Here is a 14,723-nt window from a genome sequence, read left to right as displayed (position 1 = left end):
TGTTCAAGCTGCACATGCTGAAGGCAGAGCTTTTCATCTTTCTTCCCTGGCCAAGTATATGAATAATATGTAACAATCACCACGATGTAATACAGAATTTCAAGTTATTATAAACGGTGTTCAAGTGCTTCCTGGGGTCATGTGTAACTGCAGCCTCTTTTAGGACATCATCAACACTGCCAGGTGCTGGTAACTTCATTATTTCTGATTGTATCACAGCTTGGGGTTGACCATTCTCAAGCTGCTGAGTATGGTACCTCTTGAAGACCTTCAAGCAAAATGGATGATTCAGGACCTCTTGCTTTTCTCTCTTCTGGGATTTGAATAGGGTATTGACTGTTTCTCTCTTACATATGACTATGCTTGATGACAGCTTTGTATGATCATTGGGCTACGTCTTATGATACCATTTCTGTGTGTGTCCATTGCTTTCCATTTTAGATATTCACAGCATCATTTCCAGGAGGTGGTAGCAGTTTCTCACACTTGAGATTAGATTATTTTATTTTGCCTTGCCTGTCTTTCTATGTATCTGTAAATTCTGGGAGATTCTCATAGTGCAGTGGCACAAACTGAGTTTTGGCTTCCCCAGACATAGGGATTATATGCCAGTTATTTAAATTACTAAACTGCTAATAAGGGGCAAAGGGATGAAAATCCACAGAATCCGGTTTTGGGGAGTAATTCTTCATGCACTTCTGCATACGAATCAGTCTGCCTGGTGTGTAGATGACTTGCATTGCTATATTAGTTCAGGCCAGAAATTAGTGTAGCAGCATTAAAAATGGACCCACCTGAAGGAATAGGAAGGGCTGCCATGCAGGACAGAGTTTGTTCCAGTAGAGACACCGTTTGCCCTGAGGGCAAGTGAAGCTGTTTTGGAGGTAGCCCTCTTAGAAGTGGGAGGAGTGATGTAACCCCAGCAGGGTTTGAATGAGAGATGTTAGCAAAAGCCAGGGAAGAGTCCTGGCTTGGGATTGGCTTAAAGGCTTGCTTAAAAGAGGGGCGAGGTTTTCCCGGGGGTGGAGGGGGGAGAACAAAGGGAAGAGAGAGGGAGGAGGACAGGCTGGAGACCAGGAAACGCATCTCCCCACTGCTGGCCATCCGAGAGCCCCCAGCAGAGACCTACACAAGTAGCAGCAAGAGGATGCACCAAGAGTGCTACAGTGTTGTCTGTTCTCCCTCCTTTCCTCTCCAAGCCCTGCCGGGGCAGGCACAAGAGAGGAGCTGCCTGTGAGGAGACTCAGAGCCTGGGAAGACCCTCCTGCAAGCCCCTGTGTGGCTGAGTGAGCACAGCAGGGGAGGGGGACACAGCGCCAGGGGGAGACTGCCCTGGTTTTTCCCTGTGAGTAAAAAGGCACTGGGATGCGCAGGCTCAGGTGCTGGAGGGAGCCCTGGGCTAGAAGGGCAGGGACTGCTCCAGCCACCAGAAGCCCAGGGACAGGCAGGATCCAGGGAAGGCTGCATTCACCAGGTGCTGTGAGGCTGTCCTGAACAGGGGAAATACCACCTACAGCTCAGATGCTGCTCCCTGCTGAGCTAGGGAAGGGGTCTGGGCAGGAATCGGCTCTCTTGCAGGGACTGCAGGGGAGGAGTTAGAGCCTGTTGCACTGAGACCCCTGGCAGCACCAGGGAGGGCCTACAGATCCTGTGCCAGGGACACAGATGCAGTCCTGCTCCCTGAAACACCCAGCCAGGGACAATGCACACAGGGTCCTCAGTGTACAAGTTATAGACTGTGTAAATAAGTTCTTGATGGTTTATTAGTTGGAGTATCAATGTATTTATTTATTGGTTCCTTATTTATAGCGGGTAATTTGTATACCTTCCCCTAGTGTAATGTGTAGCCAAGAAACATTAACCCTTAAGCCACCATCACCTGGTCATGCGGTATAACATTTGTTCTATTGCATTGGTTATATGTTACTTTGTAAATAATTAAATCCTGTAAATAGTTTTATAAGAGTCTGCAAGGTCGTTTGATTGTAAGGGGAGGCTCTCTACTCGAGGACACTATAGCAGCTACCTAGGGAGCTGGGCGGGGGCCACTGTCTACCAGGTACCCCAAGATCCCACTATTCAGGTGAGGGCATGCATAGCATCACACCAAGGGTTACCTTAGCATTAGATGTAAATGTACCAGATGACCTAATACTACTAGCATTTTCTTCTAACATATTTTGAAGCCTGGCAAAATAAAATGTGAGATGAAAACTCTGTTGCATATATTAAGTACTACTCCTTCAGTGTCTTGGAAAACCCTATCTCAACTAAACACCCCTTCAACCCTCTCACCTAAATGGAATTTTGTGTAAAATATCCTGTTCTGAGATCTACACCCAGGATACATCTCAATGAACAATCTTTTCTAAATGTGTTAACAACACTGTAAGGCTTGAACTGTAATCATTTTGAAATAGCACCTTCCTAAATATGTAGCCAGTTAACTTTACTGGGAATTCTCTTGCAGCCGGTTTTTTATCCTTGCATCTTGCCTTAAGACAATTAAAAAGAAAATGCTTCCATTTTACATTCAGTATCTTCTAGTCTCCATCCAGCACTCAACTCTTTGATGATTGCTCTTTTTGTATCATTACCTAGACCTCACCTAACCTGTTTTTAATATCAATTTTAGTTCCTTTCTAATTGGTAATATCTTTTAAAGATAATGTGATGATGTAGGCACTGCCTATTGCTTATGTAGATTTGCTAAAAAAATGAAAAGCAAACTAGTACAGAAAACTAACTCTGAACAGAACCAGTAGCCAGGCACTGTCAAGTTTTCAACTTTCTCCAATGCTTAAATTCTCCATAGTCTTGGGTAAGTCATTTGTATTAAGTGCCTGAGCTTCAAGTAACTTTCCAAGAGCATGAGACTTACTCGGTTCATGTTTGAAAAGTAGTGTGGTAGCAACCATAGTTTATTTGTCACTGAAATAAATTGATTTGCTGGAGTAAGGACTGAGGAAATTTGATTCCCCATTATCATCTTGCATTTGAAATGTCAAAAGTTCACGTTAAGACGTCATTAGAAATCTGCTCTGGCAATACATGGATGTCTGATTCATACCTCATTAAAACACATATTTGTATAGTACGCCTACAAGTTGATACATTTCTCCTTTAATCCAATTGCTCTTGAATTTAGTGTGTCTTTTTTGCCAACATTAGTGCTTTTTTGGGTAAGGACCTAGGAGAATATGTCCTTAGGCAGTAAAGAATGACATCAACCATTTGCATCAGGTAATCCCATAAAATCTTGGGAGAAATACTTAAAGTCCTAGATCTGCCTAATCTGGCAGAAGACAAACATACTGTATTTAAAAAGTGGAATTCTGTCATGACATATTTGAGATGCACATCACTAGCCAAATCCTTGATGGTTACTTGAAGGAGTAGTGAAATTGATTTTAATGCAACACCTCAGTTGAAGAAGGGAAGCAGAATCTGGCTCATAACTAGAACTGATTTCTTTATTTATTTTGTCTCACATTTTCTGGTGCAATATGGCAATTTGCAAACAAATATTTCTGTTTTTTTGTGAAAGTCTTCCAGGTCTTGGTGACATCCAAAATGTTGCTATGTTGTAAAAGCTTAGGGGAAAAAGAAAAAAGCAAAGCCCCCAAATTTCAGTTTTTGTAACCCGAAATATTTTAATTATCTTGTTTGACAAAAAATATTGGAGTTTTAAAATAACTTCTTTCAAAAGTTCATGACAGCAATCAATATTCTTAATTTAATTCTATCCATAATATCAGAGCGAGGGAATAAACTTGCAATGTGTAAATGTGACTTACGTACAGATGGTCTTAAAAATCAAACTTTATAATTAGGTGATTTTTATTAACCCTGACAGTGTATTTTGTTCCATAACCCTATTTTAATATTGTCAGTATAGCTGATATATGTTGCACTTAAGTGACAGGGACCTTGGAAACATTGCAAATAAGTAATGAAAGAAATGATAGTTTTTATAGTGGGGTATTTTTATGTTAATATTTTAAATTGTAATTAAGGATCAAAAAGGTATACATCAAATTAGATCTTGTTATTGTGTCTAAGTTACTTGTTTAGGACTTCATAAGGGAAAATTAGAAGGTGTGTGTTCTTGCACTTACTACTGTATAAACTGCATTTTTGTGAAGAACAGAAATGAGACCCAAATATGGTGATATACAATGAATAACAATAGAGAGAGACTCTCCCAATTCTTCTGCACGTTACTAAATAAAGATGTAAATGGAAGGCACACTAAATATATATGCATCCATAACGTTGATTGTCTGAATATCTGTTGTGTTCAGTTTCCATTGCCAAAGGCAAATATTTTCTTTCTCTTGTTTCAGTGTTACTAGTGTCTTTCTGTTACAAATTGTACTTTAAAAAAGATATAACACACAAAGGGGATTATATTAAGAAATATACAAGGAAGCAAGTCATTTTACATGACCTTTAGTGTTATATATTTGGTAGGAACTGCATGCAATTTGTCTGTTTACTCTAGGGATTAGTTCTGTTCATTACAAACAGTATAATGTTGAGAAGCTGAGTCACTGAGGAAATGAAGCAGCTTTTGAAAACTGATCTCCTGACATTGGCCAACATGTGAGAATATAAATGTTTTTATTTTATGGTAATTGAAAATTTTAATGCAATGGGTGGGAAGGAAATCCAGCACAATCAGTAGTTCGTATCAGGCTGAAATTTGGCATGATTACCATGTGAAATCAACACAGGCTGTTTCTGGAAACCAGTTAGTTTAATTAAAATTTAAATGATTTTTTTGGTATCATATTCTGTTAACTATTAAAAATGGAACATTTCTATATACCCCTCAATTCAAGGAGGAAAATTTAGCTCAGTGAAATGCAGAGACCACAACCAGAGCTTTTCTTCTATGCTTGATTGTCAAAAGAAAGGCTTCTACACATTTCAGTTTCACCAGTGTCCTAAAGGAGTGAAGACTCTCCTGTGAGGAAGTAGCATATCATAACAATAAACCTACATTTACTCTCAAATAAAACTCTTCAACAGAAGGAAAAGTGATTAGTAAAAAAGTCTTCTTCCTTTACAGGCATAGTCACAGAGAAGCTTAAACATTTCAAATTTTGGCCTCAGTCCCGCAAAGCACTTAAGCACATGTTTACCTTTAGTTATGTCCTTTAGTTCCTTTTTGTATTGTGTTGGGCGCCTCTGAGAGGAGACATTTGGAAATCTTATGCCTTTTTCTCTCCACTGTGTTAGGCTGTGTATTCCCCTGATGGAAGGTATGGTGCAACTGCCTTCATGGCTACTACCTGCATCCTCTCTTCTGGTAGACCTTTTCCCTCTGAAAGAAGTATCAATACTTATCTTTAATAGCCTTTGCTGGTGGAAACTTTCATTGTTTATGGATAAGCAGTGGAGAAGAAAAGATGTAAATCAGGTACATCACCAAAATAAGCGTAGTGAATAAAATATGTGTTATCAGGTGAGGGAGGTAAGGCAATAAATAAGAGTCTAACCAAAAGAGTCTCATCCTTGCCTTGATAATGGTTTGAAATAATGGGACTGCTATGGTTATATATTTTTCAAGGTCTATTTTGAGGCCCCTAAAAAGAGACTTGTTTTCATGAAATAATTTGCAAATGACCTTTAGCTGTTTTTTGGGGGTTTTTTGGTTTTTGCTTTTAACATGCTACAATGAGAAAAAAACTCCAAAAAACTCAACACCCCAGCCTTCCAGAATGGAAGAAATGGACAATGACAGATAGAAGCATCTTCCAGAAAGAATTCCACCTGTTTCAGGCAGTATTATTCTTTTCCCCAATTCTGCATCCTTCTCCCTCATGGGAGGTGACCTGTAAAGAGGAAAAATGTATTTGCTTCCCTTTCCCCCCCTTTTCTGTAGTTTATGCCTTTTAAAAACATTAATAAAATCACAACTTGACTTTAGTATTTTTGGTGAAGTAAGCTTTGCAAGATTGGATAAACTAGTGAGCTTCTGACATCCCAAGAAAAAGTTAAATCTGAACAACGTTGAAGTAGGAATGACACTTTTTGTTAGATTTTTAATGATCGTATTTGTTGGTGCATACAGTGCATTTAACAAATAAGTGCACAATATGCTTAACTGCATCATGTTATGGACCAGCTGCATGGCTGGGATAGATTTAAATGCACTTTTAAATGCAAGGAAGTCAAGTTAAAGGAAAAGGAAGCACCGTTAAAGCTAAAAACAGCCTGCAGAGCTGTGAACCTGAAGAGAGACATTACTAGGTGTAGCTAATGGAATAGAACATTGTAGAAAGATGAGTAGCTTGATTGACGGAAATCAAGAACACTGAAAAAGAGGAGTGGGTTGTTAACATCTGTGGAGTGAAAGATTGACAGGAATCAGGTACATTTATCATGGACCATGTAGTGAATGTCTGTGTTCAGTCCTTGGTTCTTAGTGTCCAGGCAGCTTAAGAATTTTTGTTCCCAGGCTTGCACGAACAAAGAAGACATGAAGAAGACTGCCCTGCATTCAAAAGCTCATCTAAATCTATCAAACCCATTCAGTTGGTCCAGTAACCGACAAAAATCCTTGTTTCTGTATCTCTTCATGATATTTTCTTTTCAGATTTTGAGTTCAGGAAACTCTTGTTTTTTCTTTCACAACTTCAAAAATTAATTCAGCTAGTTAGAGGAAAACTCCTACCAGTCTGTTATCAGGATTATGATGTGTTATGTACTTAACAATGGAAAATGTTGTGTGACCATGCCATAGGAGAACTAGTGTTTTTTATGTAGATTGCTGACATTTAGAAGGTTGATTGTATAGTTTAAGCAGGTTTGAAGGGTGCTGCCAGGCTATCCTCCTTTGTCCGCTGAAATAAAATTGGCACTGTGGGTTGCAGAAGCATTCTGGCAACACTGACAAATCCCATTGCCAGATATGCTTTGCTGCTTTGGAATAAAGTTATCTCAAGAAAAAAGGTCTATAAGTAGTAAAACAGAATCAGATGAGTTCAGCTTAGTCACTACAGGATACAGTCCATGTTGTTGATGCCCATTTGGTAAAACAATAGTATCTATAGTCTTTTGTAACTTAAAATTTATTTGTTTTTTCTAGAAAGGCCACCTAGATAAATTTCCATTGACCTCTGTAGGTAGTGGATTAGGTCTGAAGTGCTGAAATAGCAATATTTATAGGGGACTTCATTTCCCATCTACTAAATCCTGCTGCTATTTGGGTTTTTTTCTAAATGTTTTTTCTGGTGAAAAAGTTCAGCCTTCAGGTGAGCTTCATAATACTACCTAAATCAATGGGAGCCTTTCCCATTTGAATGTGTATCTAGCCTTTCCCTAAAATAGTTTGATGTTGGCTTAGGATTTCATCTAGCAAACTCATTTGTAAAAATGAGGAGGAGGAGTTAAACGTTTCTCACAACCTCTTGCATGTCCTACCTACATCTTGTTCAGTTATATTGTTTTTGAGAAGCAGAACTGGGTTTCTGTCTCGTAAATGCAGGAGCATCCTCTGATGTGGAACATTTCTCATTGGCTAATTGCACTGAAGATTGGGACTGAGGTAGATTTGGAATTCAAGAACTGAATAGTGTAATGAGAGAGATCCTGATTATAGCAATTTCTAGTAGAAATACATGCTGTTCACTATGGCACATCTGTATAAGCTGAACTCACTGTATGTAACTTGTGCTAGGATTACATGTTTTTCAAATGAATCTGTTTCTTTTTGAAATTCAGTGGGGCTAGGTGCTTGGTTTCCTAACCTGAACACCAGGTATTTTCACCTTGCTTCCTGGATGGGTATTATAGCCCAGGTTGAGCTCTGTGCTGCTGGCATGGGATTGCTAACGGTGCCAACTTTGACATGTCTATGTTGCAGTGAGTACCATAAATGCACACTGAGGGATGCTCTGATTGTTCCATTTCCTTAGGGATTATTGCTGGTGAAGGTTAGTACTGTCCCACAGTACTGAATGCTGAAGAATTAATTGATTGTAATATAGAAGCTCAAAATTCTCCTGAGATGCAGACATAGCATTTTTTATCTGTAGCACTCTTCCTTTAAAACTTTTCCTCTCAACAGCATCCACATTTTTAAAGATTTAATATTTTCCATTTCATGGTCTGTGTATGTACTATCATTCCACGTGCTAAAGAAACACGTGCACAAATGAAACCACACGTACCATTTAATTTAAAAAACTCTCATGTATACATCTGGTCCTCATTATTTTTCTCTCTGCTATATACATAGCTTGCTTTAAGAAGTGCCATTTACATTAGTTTGTATTATTACAGTATTACTTTTCACTCGGCTGTATACCAGGATAGTGGCCGAATTCTTCCCTCAGACACTCCCTGTGAATTCTGTTTAGGTTTCTGAGGGCAGAGTTTGGCCATTATATTTCTGTGCAACACATAATACTGACTTAGATTTATGGATAAAGTAATATGATCAAGTTCAGTGTAATTTGAGTGCTTAAACTATATCTTTGCAAATATAAAAAAATTCTTCTTGATAAGAAATAGATATCTACATGGGCATTAAGCCAATGTGTATGAGCCATTTTCCTTGTGCATATATTTTTTAGAGTGTAAAGAGATTCTGTGTGTGTGTAGGTATGTGCGTGAACTATACCACATACTTTGGCTAGGGACAGAAGTTATACATAAACTGTTTTAAGTGGTCAGAAATGGTTTAAACCTGCAACAGAACAGAAGCACAGCACACATAAACCAGTCCTACACCACCCCCTGCACCCTGCCCTGCACCCCCCGCAATAATATTTTCTCTCGCCACTGCTGCCAGACAGAGCACTGCAAACCTGGTTGAATGTAGTATCAGACTTAACTGATTTGTGTCAAACCGGTTTATGAAACTTCTGGCCTAGACCCCTTCCTGGTTCAAGTTAAATCAGAGTCCCCTAGCATTCCAGCATGCTTTTCAGCCCTAGACTGGGATGGGCTATCTGCTTCCGAGAGCAGGGCTGCCCCTGCCCCTTTGCTCCCTAGCTGAAGCAGTGGGGGCTGGCTGACAAAGGGGTTGGGAGAAGGGGCAAGCCTGGCTGGGGGTGCAGCTCAGTCTGTAGGGGAAGTACTGCCTCCCCCATACAAACCACAGCTGGGGTCTGGGGCCAGGAAGTGGGCTTAAACACCCCTTCCTCTGCTCAAGCTTACTGCTGACTGTAACTGTGGACTACAAATCCCAGCGGCACCAGGAAGCAGGAAGAGGAAGTGAATAGCAACCCTGCAGAGTCCTGCTGTAATTCTGGACTGCAAGCCCCAAGACCTCAGGGGCATCAGGAAGCATGGAACACAAAGCCAAAGATCCACGCTCTAGCACCCGGACCCCCCGGCTTCTGGCACTGCAGGCATATGGCTGCATTTCCTGGATCAAAGGCTGTTCACTTCTGTTTGAATTTAATCTGTGCATTTTAGACTAACCTGCAAAGACTGAATCAATTCAGCCTCAGGCTTTTTGACTGCCTGTACTTAGCCTTTGTGGTGTGATTTCTGTATGTTAAGTTGCATATACTAGGCACAATTTCTTCATCTGCCCACAGATTCACTTACAGAAGGACAGATTTAAACATTTCAAAGGTTTGAACAACCTTGAATCAGCCAGAACATTTTAAAGAGAACAATTCCTTTTCACCCTCAGGTAAAATCACCACACCCTTTCAAGTAATTCAAATTAACCAGATCAGGATGGGAAAGATTTATTCTGCACTGTGTCTGAGCTTGAAAGTCTGATACATAATGACTTTCTAGAGACAAAAATTGGGTTTTAGCTTGCTGGAAGGGGGGATTCCAAACTCCCAGCATAGCATAGGTTGTTGTAAAATTTGACTTTTACAGTTGGATAGATGTGGAATATATTATAATAAAAATAGTACAGTAAACACTATAAAAATTGTCTCTAATATGAGTTAATTTTTAAGACAAGGTCTCGGTACCAAACTCAATTGCTTTTATTGACTAAAACTTCTAAAATATGAAACATCTAAGTGACACTTGAGTGGCTAGTAGGCATTTACGTCACTAAATATGATCCTATTCCACCTTGCTCAAGTCCATGGAAAACTGTTAACATATATACTTTTGTCGTGTTGCATTCATCTTACTCTTAAGATGTTGAACCGTTCAAAAGGCAGGGGAGCGTACCCACCTTTGCCCAAAAGCTTAATGTTTAGAATTTGCTGAAGAAGTGAGCACTCCCCACCCAGCCTGAGGTGGTTTGAAACAAGGTATATCTCTCTTTTTCAAGGTATATGTGATAACCAGTAGGCTATGGGCTAGGCAAAGCTGAAAGCATCTTCTGTCCCTCCTGTTGAATCTCAGTCACCGGGTGCATAGGTATGCAAATGTTATGGGACAAAAAGAAAAACAAGCAATAGAGATCCTGAGCCCCATTGGCCTGGTGAAGTGAATGCTACTGTGGGAAGGAGGGAGCCCAAGGTCTCTACCTTGCTTCCAAGGATGTTCATGCATTTTAAGCTGGTGCTGCCCATTTCTAGCTTTTTCTAGCATTTCTAGCTTCCCATTTGCAACTGCTCAAGAATTCTCTAGTTGGTTTGTAGCTGCATTGCATGGGAAGGATGAGTAATTAACTCTGGCTGCCCCATTTCTTGTTTTCCAGCAGAAGTATGGCATCTTCAGGGAAAATAGAATAGGAACTGCAGTGGTTTTGCTTAATCTTAGGAGAATTGTAATGAATGATTTGGCACACTTGCACAGTAATAGTATTATGTTGCTTGGGCAATGCAAAGGGAATAAGATATGGTAGACTATCTGTCCACAGTACTGATTATGGCACCAGAACCCTTAGGAAATAATGTACAGTATGTAGGGTTTGGGCAGAAAATTGGAGTTCACTGATTTAAAACTTTACTGAAAAATCTGACCTATTCAGAACACACATCAATCGAATGTGATAGATTCAATTAATTGTTTAAAAAGATGAGATCATGTCCTACCAGTTTCATCATTCACAAGAAAAGGTGGTTACGTTTTGGAAATGCTTGTTTGCTAAAGGGAATTGTCAGTTCATTGTGCATTCATAGAAATATCTGGGCAAATAGCTTCTGTTCCCACAGAAGATTTGGAAAAGGGCTTTTATTAATGAAAATGCTTTTTTTTTTTACTTTTGAAAACTACACAGGATGGATTATGGTGTGTATATATGGTCATTTTTGTGAGTTATCAGTCAACCAAGTGTTATTTGCTTTAAAAAAAAGTATTAGTTTGAATAATGAATACGTTCAAAACATCTTCAGTCTGTTCACAAACAGTTGAAAACAGGGGAAAATAAAAGGCAAAAATATCAGGAGATAAGTTGTTCATTTTGAATTATGTGCTTGTTTCTGTTATGTAACGGTCTGCACTGGAGGTTGCCATTCTTATGAGATCTAATTTGCTAAAGCCAACTTCTTGCTAATATAATTTCAAGGAAATGAATAACATCTTTATTATCATTGTGCATATCTGCTAGAAAGTACAACTGTATTATAAATACAGAAAACTATGGATGAATCTGCTAATGTTTGTAGGGTAATTTATAATCTCTGCCTTTTACATACTAACCTTTACCAGCAATATTTTTCTGTAGAAGTTCAAAGCAGGGTGTTTTCCTTCTGCCACTTAGTGAGTTCATCCCTAAGTCAGACAATGTTTTTACAGCCACTGGAAAGAACAAACTACTTAGTTTTGAAATGGAATTTTAACCTTGCCTATAAAGTTTGTCTGGATCTAAAGTTCCAAGAACACATATGAAAACTCTGTGAGAATAATTTTTGAAAGATTTTACGTCAATGTACTTGACGACAAATTGTGTTGTATAACATGAAACATCATATATAGTAAAATTATGAAAAAATTCTGTAGAGTAAAGGCTACTGGCTTCTAACTGAAGTAAGAGCAAAGTTAAATCAAAACTAATCTTACTCTGCAATATAGATGCTCACAAAATACAACTTTTGCAAATTTCTGTTCTGGGGTTTGGGATGGTTCTTGCAATGCAGTAGTACAGCATTTTTTACCAAATGAGTCTCTAGCCTAGCCTTCGGTTTCATACACATGCTTACTTTGCCGAAAATGTATCACCATACTCCGGTGATTGCTAAGTAAAAGTCTTATATCACAGATCCTGTTTGAGTCAATATTTGCTTGTCTTGTTTTAAGACCTTAACAATTCTTGAACAGGAATGTTCCCTTTAAAATCTTACAAATACTTATTGTACATGGAAGAGAAAACAAAATAGTAGCAAGGTTCTCATTTTACATAGCAATATTTGGGAAGCAGTAAAATTCTGTATTCTACAGGCAAAATGAGAACTGGCAGAGCTTAGAGTCTTAAAAGATTGGAAAGATATTAAGGAAAATGAGCTACAGTATATGGCTTTTTCAGTTGTAGCTTTTTAGACATTTGGCTCAACTGTCTACTCAGAGGCTGCATCTACATGAGACACTAAATGCACAGTAGACTAATTCTACTGCACATTAGTGCATCATGGCAAAAGCCATGCTATTGTGCTAATGCACAGTAGAATGAATCTACTGCACATTACAGTCACTAAAATATGTATGCCGGCCTGCGCAGTAGCACTGGTTACCACACCTTCAGTTAGTACCTGTTATTACAGGTACTAAACTTAATGCTCAGGGCCTATCATGCATTAATGCATGTGTAGATGTGCCCAAAAGCTTGGGAATCACCTAAGTAAGAGTAAAGTGTAATGAATACTGAATTCCTTTGAAAACTTATCACTTGGTGCGTATCTGAACCAAGCAGCCATCTGAGTAAGCCCAGTCAAGTTGTGATTCTTGCTGGATCAGGTTCTCTTGTGAGAATTATACACTGTGTGTGTGTGTGTGTGTGTGTGTGTGTACGTACACACACACACACACACACACACATATACTAATATAAAAGCCTTAGTCTGTTTGTCTGTCTGTCTGTAAGTAACACTTTATTCACACTCTGATTTGCTGATGGAAACAGCCAATCAGAGTGCTCCAAGCACTGGGGAGCGCTGCCATGATTTTGAAGCCGCGTCAGGGACCAGACAGAGGATGGAGGAGCCGAGGTCAGCAGCACTGGCCTCGGCTCCCCCACCCCACTCCTTGCAAGAGGCAGAACAGTGGCAGCATGGGGCGTTAGGTGGCAGCACTCCATCCCAGCCCCTTCTCCCCTGTTATTCCTGATGGACAATTGGGCAATTCCTGATGGGCTAGTATACATATTTACACGCACACGCACATGCACACACACATGCACGTATACATATATTTACAGATGCTGGAAACTGTTAAGGATGAGGATATCTTAAGGTGATATCTTTTTTTTAATCAACTGTATAGTTGGGATAGAGTTAAACATGCTTTTGAGTGGAAGACATTTTCTCTCGTTTCTGGACCATCATGGCTATAGCATCAGTCTTACACTACCAAGGAAGAGGATTTTACTTTTACATAGGTTCTCTTCTGGCTACAAGCATACTGTCACAGGGGCCACCTTTGTGGCCAGATCCCAAAAATGGCAAACCCACCTGCCTAGGGCAGCACTGTCTCGCCTGTCACAACTTGGTTGTTAACTTGATTTATTAAGTGGGAAGATGACCATTCCTTGCCCGAATGCCTGGGGGTGCTATCTGTGGCCCAAAACCTCCCCTACACTGTAGCACATACCTCACAAATGGCATCCAGATTACAATTACTTCCCCTGGCCTGAGGCTAGCGCAAATTCAGTCCATAATTGGGCTCCATTCACTCTCACACTCACTCCGCCCTCCTCACACAGGGGGCCCCTTGCATACTTCCCATCCTGGGCCACACTCCACTGCCCTAGCTCCTCTTGAGCAACCCCTTGTGGGCTTTCAGGCTTAGCTACTCTCTCGCTGGTACTACCATGCAGCAACTTCGGTTCCCACAAGTTCCCTTACTCTACATTGCATAGCATTAGACCAATGGTGGGTTGTATTTGCCCCAAGCTCCTCACCAGGCAACTTTACACCATGGCCCACCCTGGGGTCTCCTCATCATACTGGCCCTTGCCCTGGCCCTTGCGCTGGCCTTTAGGCCTACTCCTAGTTCAGCTCTACTCTGTGCAGGGCCTCACACCATGTTCACCAACTACTCTCTCTGGGGCCTCTGGGATCTTGCATCCCTGCTGGGCTTGGGCGCCTACAAATGAGCATACCTGGCCCCGCTACTCCCACAGCTCTCACGATTACCCATCAGATGGTGGGGGCTGGGGTTAAGGCGTCCCTACCTGCCTTTCGCCAGGGAGGTTAGTGGTCCTGGCATTTAATTTAGACTGTCCTGCCACTGGCAGTCCCAGCAGGTCTCTCTACCATGTCACGGCACAGTTTTAGGTCATGCCCAGGACCAGGAGCCTCCATCCATTCACATAATTCCTGCCCTTACCTCCAGAATGTTCCTGAGCCATAGCTAAGCCAGCTGATGTTTCTCTCATGGTCACTGGCAGGAAACTGCTGCCTCCCCCTATATAAATTGGGTCCTAAAATGGCCACACTGATCAGGCACCTGCCAGCTGCCTGCCTCAGCTTTAAAGTGGCAAGCACCCAAAGGTGTGCTGCCACACATACTTTAAATTGTCAGTTATAATTTAGAGTGTCTACAATGTTTACATTCTGCTACTACTGAATGAAGATTGTAATAGGGGGCTTAAGATGAACCCGTGTTACTAAGGGTGAAACTAAAGGTGAAAC

General features: G+C 40.4%; 1 long non-coding RNA gene across 1 annotated transcript in view; it reads left to right on the top strand.

Annotated features, from left to right (window-relative positions):
• The first annotated feature begins 1,041 nt into the window (after positions 1–1,041).
• The window catches only part of LOC109280324 (uncharacterized), a 39,426-nt gene continuing 25,744 nt past the window's right edge, over positions 1,042–14,723 (top strand). The window contains exon 1 of the long non-coding RNA XR_002086604.2: positions 1,042–1,345. This is a non-coding gene — a long non-coding RNA (uncharacterized LOC109280324). The remainder of the gene's footprint in view (positions 1,346–14,723) is intronic.

Source organism: Alligator mississippiensis, chromosome 1 (genome assembly GCF_030867095.1).
Source record: "Alligator mississippiensis isolate rAllMis1 chromosome 1, rAllMis1, whole genome shotgun sequence".
Classification (NCBI taxonomy): Eukaryota; Metazoa; Chordata; order Crocodylia; family Alligatoridae; genus Alligator; species Alligator mississippiensis.
Note: the sequence above shows the minus strand (reverse complement) of the source record. Positions and strands in the feature narration are given on the sequence as shown.